This window comes from Anopheles gambiae, chromosome 2 (assembly GCF_943734735.2).
Source record: "Anopheles gambiae chromosome 2, idAnoGambNW_F1_1, whole genome shotgun sequence".
NCBI lineage: Eukaryota > Metazoa > Arthropoda > Insecta > Diptera > Culicidae > Anopheles > Anopheles gambiae.
Genome location: NC_064601.1, coordinates 32,617,207 through 32,630,208, shown reverse-complemented (window position 1 = coordinate 32,630,208; position 13,002 = coordinate 32,617,207). Strand labels below are relative to the sequence as shown.

The following is a 13,002-nucleotide window of genomic DNA, read 5'->3' as shown; positions in this document are numbered from 1 at the left end:
CATTACCAATCTGCTCCTTCATTGCACTCCAATATTTAAGCTTGTAGTCTCGTTTTGGGCACGTTTTGTCATCTTAACAATCATCTCCCTTCTTCTTCTATTTGGCGTAACGCCTTACGCGGACATGCCGGCCTATACCAACAGGCTTTCGAGACTTAATTCATTACCACGCAGCCGGATAGTCAATGCTTGCTACGGGGGGACGGTCCATTCTAGGATTGAACCCATGACGGGCATGTTGTTGAGTCGTTCGAGTTGTACCACGGAACCGCCCAGCAATCATCTCCCATGATCTCTTTTATGGAAGAAACCCTTCTACTTGTGTACTATTTTTTGTTTCCTTCCCAAACTGTCTCGCCGTATGATATAAGAGAATCGTGTATGCTATGAAAAGTGTTTGCAAACATATTTTTATTGCTAACACCGACACCGGATAAGTAAGTAAGTAACACTGACATCAATAGCATAAGTTTGCCGATTGAAATCTTGTCACGAAAGACAATGTTCGTCGCTGGCGTGATGATGAGAGGAATTTCCCCCTTTCTAACTGAACAAAAAAGACGCCTGGATGCAATTGTTAGGAGCCAAATGGAGTGGTTTTTAACAATGGGTGTATATTACAAATGTTGGCCAACATAGCTTTCGCTTGGCACAGGCTAGGGTCACGACCGTTCTATCGATGCACGGGAGGATATTACATTTTAATCTCCCTTTACTCCCCTGGGTGTGTGTGTGTGGGAAGATGATCGTTAAAAGCAATCGAGCTTCTTTATTCCTTCCACGAAAGTTCCTCCTTGGGTGGTGGATACGTTCGACTCCACACAACAACATACATCGCCAAAGTGTTGGGTATTATAAAAAAAGCTAAATACTCTATTTATGGCCGGGAAGCACAAGCATCCGAACGCAATCGAAAAAGGATTTATCGCAAAATCCTCCCTCCCCTAAAGAGGTAGAAGGCACTACTGCATGGGGATCAAACAGAGCTTTTGTGCCGCATTTAGCCATTGGAACCAAAAGATTGACGGTAGACAGCAAGGAAGGTGATCGGGCGGTAACGCTTCTTACGCACAGCAAATGCCTGGAAGGATTTTGGCTTGATAACGCGTGTGTGTGTGTGTGTAAGATTGACGCACTTTGCCGTCTCTTTTGTAAGCTTCCAAGTGTAATAAACCACCTCTAGGGCCGCTCAATACATGAGCGAAAGAGCTTTAATTTACGCATTAGAAAACGTGGGCCCCGTCCTATCGCCGTTGGCACAATGAAACAAAGCTTTGATATTCTTTTTCCTTGCTTCAGCATCGTGGGCATAAAAATGGGCTGGATGCAGGGATGGAATGACACGTCGTAACGGTATGTGCGATATTTTCAGCACACATTTTACATCACGCACACACACACACACATACACACACACATGTGCCAAGGTCATAGAAAACCGTAGCTTTTATATCAAGCAATGATAAAAGTGACGCTTACGGAGGGTTTAGGTTGGGTGGTTATGGTGGTGCAGGAGAGAGTGAATGCCAGCAGCGAACGGAGCAAAACCATCAAGAACACCAAAGGCAGTTTGAATGGGACAGAATTCATTGAATGAGTGGCAAATGTTTTATAAAAGGTGCTCATTTATTTAAAAAGGGAACGTAATCCACATTTTAACGCATTTTAATAAACAATTTCAGTTTTGACAAGGGTCGTGTTTGGTATACATTGTTCTATTACACTAAACGTGCAACACATGATAACGAAACACACCACCAACACGGCTGTTGCGATTGCGTGCATATTACAAACCTTAGCAGAGGGTCACTGCTGGAAACTGGCCAGCAACAGTTAGGGTTTCATAGCGTGTAATGATAATACATACTAGTGATGTGCTGTACGGAGCGCACTCACGACTCCGATCCGACTCCGACTATTGTTAGTCCGATTCCGACTCCGGCAAAAGGGAACCACTAGATCCGCCCGGAGTCGTGGTAGTCCGAAGTCACGCGGAGTAGTCCGGAGTCGTCCGAAGTCGCCCGGAGTCGCCCGGAGTCGCTCGAAGTCGGCCGGAGTCGTCCGAAGTCGCCCGGAGTCGCCCGGAGTCGCTCGAAGTCGGCCGGAGTCGTCTGGAGTCGTTTGGAGTTGTCCTTAGTCGTCCGGAGTCGTCCGGAGTTGCCCGTAGTTGGAGTCGTCCGAGTCGTCCAGAGTCGTCCGGAGTCGTTCGGAACCGGAGTTGGTCGAAGTCAACAGGAGCCATGTGGTTTAATGTGCTTGTGATCAAACATTTCCTTACGTTGTGTTTTTTTGTCTTTCACTTTGCGCGTGCACTTCCTATACAGGCCAACCTCGGCTGACTCCAATGACTCCGGATGACTCCGTCTGCAGCCGATTCTAGATGACTCCAGACGACTCCGAACGACTCCGGACGACTCCAGACGACTCCGGATGAAGTCGACCAGGATATTGGTTCATCAGCGATAGCGCAAAGAGTAGCATAATTTATGGCTGTTGATTTCACTGGGATTTTCTTTCTTTCTAATGGCAATGCTTGCAACAAGGAACTTTATTGTCCCTTGCCCAAAAAATGTCCCAAAAATTCATACATAGCAAATAAAAAAGAAAAATATTTTAAAATTCGCTTCCCCTCATGACAGAGTGTCCATCTTTCCCAATTTGGTGCTGTGATGCTTCAATCATCGGAGTACAATATTTTATAATCGTTCTCATTGCAGTTCGTTCGCCAGATGTGTGCTTAATAATGATGACAACTCATTCACATAGCACACCCCGTTGAAAATACAATGTATTTAATTATCAACCATGCCCATGTTACCATGCGCAGTGTCCCTACATATTGCATACTTCGCCGGTGCTGGGCAAATAAACTCCACAAACAAGTTTAGTATAAGGGGGCACCCTGTTGCATGTGCATTATGTATTTCTTCAAATGCTTCTCCTTTTTCGGAAAACGGTACCGGTTTTTTCCACTACTTGTGCAAAAACGTGCAAAAATGTGCAACAAGAACGCAATCCACTGTGTCAGCATCCTTTCGTGCAATGATACGTATTAATTGATATTGTGCTCATCTTCGCGTTTTTGTTTCTTTTATTCCCTCGCTTTCTCCCTCCCTCTCTCTCTGTCAATCGTTCTATCAGCTGCGATCGAGCAAAAGGCCCTCCTTGAGGCAGTGCGCGCATGTGGATCGCGATCCGATCTCCGCTTCTGCGCGTTGCTTTGTTATGCTGTGGTCATTTTCTTTTGACGTGAGCATTAGACATTATCTTCATCCCTTTGCCCATCGACTCTGAAATCGATGTCATTCCACACAGCTCCCTCCCCCTCTGCAGGCGCGGGGTGCAAAGCCGCTTTACTCTCGCCCCTTAGCTTGAGACGTGATTCGTCGTCGCAGGGTCACCATGCTACCTGCCCCAACCATCATTAACCGTTAAGCAGACGAAGATGCACCTTGTACTCCATCCCCGTCCGGGGAGCTCCAATGTGTACACGATAGGGTGTGTGTGTGTGTTCCTTACGCTTCCATCAGAGCAGGCACACAGACACACTTTCTGCAACATAAAACGCCCCGTTTCCCTAGAGGCCAGAGCAGCAACACACCGAGAACCTACAAATGGATGGGCTCTCTCGCACATCTCTCCGGTGGAGGATTTATAAATATAAATTTAAAGTAAATATAGCCAGCACTGTGTTTACACAGGCACCACCCGAGCCCCCCCCCCCCCCCCCCGCGCTCTCGCGCTCCTTTTACCGTTCATTAACCCTTTCTGCTATGCTCTCTGTTCATCTTTGTTTCTCTCTGTTTCATTGCTTCGCCCTCCTGCGTAAGAAACGCTGACCGTAGTAGGTATAGTAGGGCAGGATGGTTCGAGTGGACGTGTTTTTGTTGTTGCTTCTGGTGGCTCGGCTCTGGGTGCACTCTGTTTGGGGCGGCCAGAGCAGCGTGTCTGTCCAATTGCTTGGCAACACAACACCACAGAACCATGCGGTTCAGGGCCCCATCGGAATAAGCAGTGCCAAGACACACACACACGTACACCTACAGATGCGAAGGAAAATGGCAAAGGTTTAGAGTCGGGACAATTGGGATGTGTTGGTCTCCGACTGTTTTAATAATCACTACACCGACAATTAGTACATTTTACTCGATCGTTCGACAGACTTGTTTGTCCATACCTAACAAGATAGGCACAGTCCATTTCCCAATGGATAATGTTTCTTTTCTTTTATTGCTTCAACGTTTTCTTGTGTCTTTTTATATTTTTGAATTTGCTATGAATAACTCATAACTTACCTTGCAGTATCTATCCTTGCTGTTGTACTTTGTCGCTTCACTCCACTGATTTGACGGTTAAGCTGCCGCCTAGCGGCTTGCTGCTGCTTCCCGAACTAAACACACGTCCTTGCAGTGCGACTGTGTTTGTCAAAGCTTGCGGCAAACTTCCCAAAGGTGTTGTCGTAATGTGCCGCCCGCTGTGTACTGCAGCAGTTGTCGCTGCTGTGCGTCGTGGTTCGGGTTTTACGTTTGTTTATTTGTTTGTTTGTTTGTTGTCAAGCTACTTCACAAGGATTCACAAACGCGGGGCGGCAGCCGAGGTATTATTGTTTCGCGTGCGTGCCCTTCCCCCTCCCCCCACTTTCGCGGGTTTGTGATGCTGTTTCTTTGCTTCACTCTGCTACTACTTCGCTACACATCAAGCGTGAAAATGATTTGCTTGTCGATGCACAAAACACGCAAACACACACACACACATACAGAAATTCACGACGCACGACCGTTTGATTCATTTCCTCCTTCCTAAACCCCGTCTTGACGACTGCATGGGCAAAAACTGGCGATGGAAACACGTCGTCGGCCCACTTTCTCGCCAACTGGGGACCACCCCTTCCTTCTCCGCTGGGTCTCAACATCAACACGACGCCACCGCGCTCGCTGTGGCCGTTGGTTTTCTGTTTTGTTTCGGGCTCGGTGGTGTCGACGCTGCTGCCCCGCTGCGAACGCCTCCTACACAGCAACGGCAAACGGCAAGTAGCGTAGTAGCGCGGGATGCGACATGCACCAACACCATTATCGTATCATTGCACTACACACCCGCCGAACGGACAACCCCGCACAACACTCACGCGCACACGGTGCGGGGGGGGGCTTTACGGCTTGACACATGCACACCGCGTCCATCGCCGGACGATGATGCCCATTGTTGTTGTTGTTGCTGTTGTTGCTGCTGGGACCATGGTCTCACCGTGCGGACAGACACGGGCACGCGGCGGATTCCATCTACTGCTGCTGCAAACGAGCGGTGGCCACCACACAACAACGGCACCGACGCGACGATACCACATTCACCTGATGCATACACAACAAAACGCTCGCACCCCACACATACACACACGCTTGGCAACGAAACAATAAGCCAAAGCGGAAACAGGTGCGCGAGGTGTGTCACATAACTTAAGAACTGATCTTTTTTTATTGAAGAAACAAAAAAAACCTCCCCGTTGCACCTAATCACATCACGCACTCTGGCCGCACTTATACACTGTGACACGCACTCCTACACTTCAAGGAGTGATAACGCACACACGCGCAAGCACTGCATCGAACCATTTAGTGCTACTTGGGCACGATTATAACTGTCACTTCTATTGCACTGTTGGTTGGAGAAGAAGAGTCGCGTTTATATTTACAATTGCACACTATTGCACCGGAGAAGAACAGCCTATAGAGGAGAGGGGGGTGGTGGTGGATTGCTGCTGCTGCTGCTCTGCTGGACTACTACTATATTTACAAACTCACGATACATAAACACAAACACACACACACACTTATGCACACGCATCGTGTCACTGTACACTTTATAATCAAACAACCAAACAACAGTTCACGTAGTAAACATCATCGGCCTGTGGAACGAAGGGAACGAGCAAACGGGGGAAAAAGTGATATAGCATGTTTAGTGTAACTTACTACTATAATGCAACCATTTATACATCACGTGCAGTTTTCACGGCACGTCACCGAAAATAAACTCTCAATATGAATCCCAAACGACAGTTCTCTCTCACACACACAACGACGCTGTGCATGCTTGCCTTCCTAAGGTTATCTCCTACCACAGGATCTGCGAGAAACGGAAGTCTGTAATACGGTCTAGTGATGGGTAAAGTTGGCAAACATTCTGGAGTCGACTAATATAGGTCCGACCAGCATTATCCGGAGTCGTTCGGAATCGTCTGGAGCCGTCTGGAATCGCCCTAAGTCATGCGGAGCCGCTCGGAGTCATCCGGAGTCGTCCGGAGTCTTGTGAAGTGGTGCGTAGTCGTCCGGAGTCGCTCGGAGACGGAGTCGTTTGAAGTCGTCCAGAGTCGTCCGGACTATGGTTGACACCGTCTCCGAACGACTCCGGGCAACTTCAGACGATTCCGGACGACTCCGTACGACTTCAAACCATTCGGACTCCGGGCGACTTCAAACGACTCCGACTTCGAGCGACTCCGGACGACTTCCAGCGACTCCGGACGACTTCCAGCAACTCCGGACGACTTCAAACGACTCCGACTCCGGACGACTCCGGACAACTCCTAGCGACTCCGGAAGACTGCGGACGACTCCGGCTCCGGGCGGAACTAGTGGTTCCGATTTTGCCGGCAACGGTATCGGACCAACAACAGTCGGAGTCGGATAGGAGTCGTGAGTGCGCTCCACAAATCACGTCACTAATACGGTCTCCCGTCTGTCCTGTCAAGTGAAAACTAAATCCCAGCAAGCGACGAACGTTCAAGTGCCCTATCAAGCAACAGCGGTTTTTTGTTTTCAGAACGCTCCCATACACCCAGCTCACGGGATGATGATGCTCTATGCTGCTTCGTCTGCCTATCTCCCCATACATTCTCCGCAAGCACCACAGAAAAGGGCACAGAGAAAGAGCGCGCGCGTATTTTGTTGCCTTTATCGTGCATGTTGCTGCAACGCCGTTCCAAAGCAATTCGAGCGCGCGCCCGTGTGTGTGCGAATGGGGTGAATCAAAGAGGAAGAACGATGACATCAGCTGCAGAGAGCAGCAAGATTCGTGATGGCGATCGCGAATTTTAACCGTACCAAACCGACACGAACGAGCGGAAGGGGGTGGTAAGGGTGCAAGGTGGGATTATGGTACAACAAAGAGAACGCACAGGCCCCAACGCTAACTGCGATACAACAACCTCGGTATATATATATGGAGTGATATAGAGAAAGAGAAAGAGAGAGAGAGAGAGAGAGAGAGAGAGAGAGAGAGAGAGAGAGAGAGCGAGAGAGCGAAAGAAAAAAAGAAACGGCAGCGGAAAAATCCGCCAAGTGTGTGCAGTGGTGTGTGCGATGATTTAGGGGGGAAAAAGCGATGGAGAAACCGATGATGGGTCACACTAGAACGGACGAGTCACATCAACACTGGCACTCACTGGAGGGACAAAGGCTCTGTTGAATATGTAAGTTTGGATTTACATTACAATCTAGTGCGCCGATTGGTTAACACTGGAGCACTTTTTTGATGTTGTGCCGTAACCTACCTCGAGGATTGGGTGAGGTATTACAGGCACAGGCAAGCCAGATGGAAGGTAGATTGGTAAAGCACGGACGGAGATGCTCTGGTGAGATTGTTGGAACGGATGTAGCAAACATAAAGCATCCTACTAGATTAATTCTCAAGTTTCTTTGTTTGAGGTGTACGTGATTCCTATTTACACAAAAAATAAGGGAAAATCCACACATGACCAATGCTTCATTTGTTAACGATCAAGTGTAAGATCAAATCCGATTAGAAGTTCGTCGCTTAGTGTGTCAAATCTGCAATGGTCATATTTAGGTTCGTATACTAGCACAAATAATACGAACTAAAACAGGTCATTATGATGCAGGGGTGCAAAAATGATAAAGATGGAAATCCGTGTGTTTCAGTGGTACGGATTTTTTATTCAAAGCAAAAAAATTACGCCCGCTTCTGGCACCATCACGTTATTCTTCAATTCTTTTTAATCATGTCTGCAAGAGCTTCGTAGCTGATGTACATGACTTGTCCTGGTCTAAGCACAACACACACGCGCGTTTATCAAGAGTCAAGTCGGATTAATATCGTCACGGCGCAGAACGACATTCGAAGGAGGTGTTCCCAACCAGCTCGCCGAAGCCGTTTGGCAGCCTGCCCAGCCCACAGCGCTTGGTGGCGAATGTTCTTCATTTTCCTCCCATTCCCAACCGATGCAATTTCCTGATGGCCTTTTTTCCACCACGCGCAGAGACACTCTAATAATTAATCAAGAGAGCATTCCTTCCGTCAACCCGTTAGGATGTACACATCAGCATCACCACACACACCGGCAGCAGCTGGCACGCTACTCTACACAAGGCGTCACAGGGTAGGTGCCAACTACAAGACAACAAGAAGGAGAGAGAGAGAACGCGATCGAGAGACAGAAATGCGTCATACAGGAATCGGTAGAAAAAGTTTCCATTCCACGTATGGAGGTTGAGACGATGCCCTTGGATCGTGATTCCTGTTCTTCTTGCCCATCGAGTGTAAGCCACCCCCCTTGGACTGTCGCTCGCTGTCTCGGGGTGAAAATTGGTTCCTCCTGTGATCGGATCTGGAAATAGAGTGAGAAAGAGAGAAAGGAAAACGGTACATTAATACACTTTATTACTCATTAATGCACGACCGATGTGTGTGTGTTAAAACATCAATTGCAGTGTGATGCATTCTTCATGTTTGTTTTTTGTTGTTGTGTTTCTTCATTCCCACGTTTTGCTGTTCTACTTCTTCACCGTCTACTATTTCACCGGACAACTGTGAGTGTTGGATGCACTACAAACAACCCAAAGAGTAGAGGCATGTTTACGCTGCCAACACAAACTTCCACTGGCAAAGTTTACACAAACGAAACCCCATCGAACAGAAAACGGATCAAAAGAAATGGCAAATGGTCGCGATGTCGTATCACTGGGTGGAGTAGTGGTAAAAGTGGGCGGCGGAAGACAGAAGGGTTGAGTTCTCGCGATCAGCAAAATGGTTGACTAACAACAGCGGAACACCACGATACGACATCTGGACGTCCGCGCGCTAGCTCTTTCTCTCTCTCTCTCTCGCTTTATGTGTCCCACTGCGACCGAGTTCTTGCAGTGCTGGTTTTACGCGTTGGGAATGGCGGTTGGGGCTCAGTTTCATTTAATTGCACTTCTTTCCCGTTCACTGCGCAACGGCGCTCCACACTATTGTGTGTCATTCTTTTGTTTGAGATGCCCCTTTCCATCAGTCAGTGCTGCAGTGCCAGAGCAGGATGAATCAATGTAGCGCACGCAAAGCGGGTTTCTGCACTCAACCGTATACTACTACCTCTATTACTAAACGATTCATTTCAGTCGACACAAAGCGTAAAAACGTGTACGAGCAGCATCAAGCCGCAGAAGATCTGTTGGTATTTTCCCTTTTAAAAATACATATCGGTGTGTTTTATTGTTTCTCTCGGGTAGAACAGACGCCAGTGCTAGAGCAAAGCTAATAGTAAATACCATTACCTAACATCATTACGCAAATTGCCCGCCAACCCGGGAAAATACAACAAAAAAATGGCACCCGCGGGTCCTGACGTCTTTCTTTTCACGCTGTGAAAGTGGGCAGAGCCGAGACGCTCTTTAAACGTGACCGGGAAATGTGGACCGTTTTTTTTTGGCTAAAACATTTGCCTACAAAATCTTTGCTGCTTTCGCGAATACCTTCCCATCCACGGAGTAGATTAGTGACACGTTTGTGTGTCTGTATGTTTGTGTCAGTAGTTACCTCTGTCAGGCAAAACGCGGAGTCAGCACAACATCGCACACAGGCGCAGCCGCGTTGTTAAATAGCAAACGCGAGGCACAACACGCCGCCGCTAAATGCTTGCTGCGCGTTGTTTTCGGTAGTTGCCCCCCAAAAGGTTACTACACTAAACCAAATTCGTGAAATTCACCACCAAAAAGGCGGCAAAGCGTGCCAGTGATGGTAGGGGGGGAGTGCATCAAAAACCAACATAACGCGCGCGCAAACTCTGCTGGTTTCAATGTCAACTCATCAATGTCAACGGTTAAGATAAAGGACAAAGTGAGGCCCCGTTGCCGCACGTTTGTATACACACACAAATAACACTGCCGCTGCCGCCGAGAGCTTTTCCATTAACGCTACTGTTTTGCTTTGGCACAAACCACAGACCCGTGCCAGCCCAGCCAGAGAGCGACTGAGCTGATGACGTAAACCAAACAGAGGGTGGTCGTCGGCGGCAAACGAGAGTTGAGCGTTCTGCTTAAACGTAAAAAAAACTGTGTGATAAAAGCAATCTAATGTCCGTTTTGCAATAAATTTGTTCATCAGTTGGCAATGTTTATAACATTGCAGCTTGAAAGCGCGGGAAGGGACGATTTTCATCACAATTTGACAGCTTTGTAGTATTATGGCATTATGGCTACATGTTTAGTATTTTTACCACATCATCTAATGCCCATTCTCCTTTGAATTTAACGCCCAAATTCTTTCCATACTCTTCCACACTCACCAGTTGAGACATCGCCTCGAACCACACATAGTAAGCAGCACTCACGTGCGTCACCGAGCGCACGGTAAACAGCGCCATCTGTCTCGCAAACGAACGTGGCGGCCATACCGAGCGGTGAGGCGAGCGCTGCTGCTGAGAGATGGCAGAAACGTTTACACTACACCAAGGCGCACACAGTGGCGGCGGTGGCGACAGCGGCGAGGGATATCAATGTAACGTGTTTCCATTCACAAGCAGCGATACATTTCGGTAGAACAAACACACTGTAAACGAACGCGCTCTGTAGACGATCGCAAATTGTGAACTGTGCGCTGATGAAGGGTTAGGGTTGTAGCTGTAGAACACAACTCGAACACATAGCTTTTTGTGTTGGGTTTAAACTGGTGTGCGCAAACACACCAACGCCACCGCACAGTGGGGTGTATGTGAGCGTTGGGGGGCGAATTTAAGATGGTATATTTAATTACTATCGATTGACAATGTCGAAGGATTTTATTCGTATTAAAGATGTTTAGCCAATTTCATGGTTTCAGGACATTTCGTTTTAATTTAATTATTAAAGCAACTATTTATGTAGTTTATACATAGAAGCTACATTGTATAAACACCTTTAGAAAGGTACGTTATTCTTCTTTTACATTATGTGCACGTATTGAAATTAATTTGCCTTGTTACAAATATATTATGAACACAATTATTGTTTAGAATATTGTTTGAGAATCACTTTTAACTGTGATCTTTTGTTGTTTTAATCTCCTCAGAACTTGGATTTAACTGAATGCACTGAATAAATTAATGATAAATTATATAATTATTATTACGGTGACGCCATCTGGGTGTCCAACACAGTAGTTAAATTCTGAGCGATCGCATTGGCCGATAAAACTAGGGTATATGTATGTTAGTGATGGGTAAATCTGATTCAGATTCATGAATCTGAGTTAATCTTTGAAATGATTGAATAAATCTGAATGTCGGTTGGCAAGATTCATGAATCTCAACAGATTAATACATCTCGAAAGATTCACGAATCTTTAGGGATCCATAAATCTCTAAAGATTCATAGAGCTTCAACATCTTATTATTCTTCTTATTGACGAATCAACTTTGGCATGCCGGCCTCTATACAGGCCTTCGAGACTTTTTGGCAGCCGGATAGTTTATTATGCTACTCGGAGACGGTCCATGCGAGGCATGAACCCAAGACGGGCATGTTATTAATTAATGCGAATTAACCACTGTACCATGGGAGCTCGCAAATAGAATATTTTGAAACTCTTACGTGTTTCTAAAGATTCACGAATCCCTATACATTTATAAATCTTAAAGGATTCATGAATCATTGAAGATTCTTGAATTTTTAGAGATGCATGAATCATTGAAGATTCTTGAATCTTTAGAGGTTAATTAACCCTTGGAATTTCATTAATCTTTCAAGATTCGATTCAAGATTCGTATCACTCATCACTGAAGACTCACATGAATGAATCACAACGAAAGATTCATGAATCCCAACTAGTCAATAATTGCTGTGCTAGACAAAACACACGAGCAGAACATTGAAAAGTCCGCCCAACGCACTGAGGTGAACCACTGTGCACTATTCAGAACCAATGGCCATTCCGAGCAACTCGTACGATGCACGGTGGTATCGGTGTAACGCTATCCGTCGTGTTTGAACGGTGGCTTACACACCAGTAAGTCTACCGACAATAATTGGCTATGCGATAGATAGTGCGAGCCAACAATCACAATCAGCAACAGCCGCGGGCAAGAGACGAACGCGCAACTAATCAAATATCAACCGCCATCAAACACACATCGATAAGGATGATGATGGTCGGCTGATTGAAATGTCGGGGAACTGCCGCCTGCAGCAGCAAACAGCAGAGAGAGCCGCGCCGCTTACTGGTGACGCGTTTTTTGTTTGCGCGACTGTGAGACTGTCCACGGTACTCGTGTGCTAGAGTGTGCGCCCACGTTACACGCTTAAGTAACGCTTGTTAGTCGCCGCAGCGCGGGCGATGATCATCGCGCGTCTCGTCGTCGTTATCTCGCCGCTTGCAGCTGGTCTGTTATCTTGCTCGACCACCCCCCACCCTTCTCCCTACGGTAGCTTATGGTAGGTGAGTAGTGGATTTGACAGCTGTGTTTGACTCGCTCGTCGTGGCCTTTCTTTTCCTTCTTCCCTCTCCACTGACCATCGTCCCGTCATCCCGTACACTTCGAAAACGACAGTTGCCACGGTCAAGACTAAAAGTAGATGGATCGTTTCCAACGCTTTTTTTTTGCTTCTGTTTATTCGCTTTTAAACCACCTCAACCCCCCCCCCCCCTACCACCCCTTTCCTTCTTCTCCTGTCGGTGGCCATCGTTCCCCGGACGGAGAGTTGCAAGGGAGCTGCGATTGCATCGGACGCGCGCGTTTGAAGAAGAGGCGTC

General features: G+C 47.1%; 1 protein-coding gene across 23 annotated transcripts in view; it reads right to left on the bottom strand.

Moving 5' to 3' along the window:
- LOC11175788 (putative transcription factor capicua) overlaps positions 1–13,002 on the bottom strand; it is a 55,114-nt gene that overhangs the window by 23,329 nt on the left and 18,783 nt on the right. For 17 of the 23 annotated variants that reach the window (XM_061642418.1, XM_061642438.1, XM_061642439.1 and 14 more), the window contains one exon: positions 4,296–5,905. The gene's annotated coding sequence lies outside the window, so the exon portion shown is untranslated. Of the gene's footprint in view, positions 1–4,295; positions 5,906–8,466; positions 8,624–10,561; positions 10,702–13,002 lie in introns of those variants that run through there. The other 6 variants (XM_061642431.1, XM_061642428.1, XM_061642430.1 and 3 more) reach the window with 3 other exon arrangements.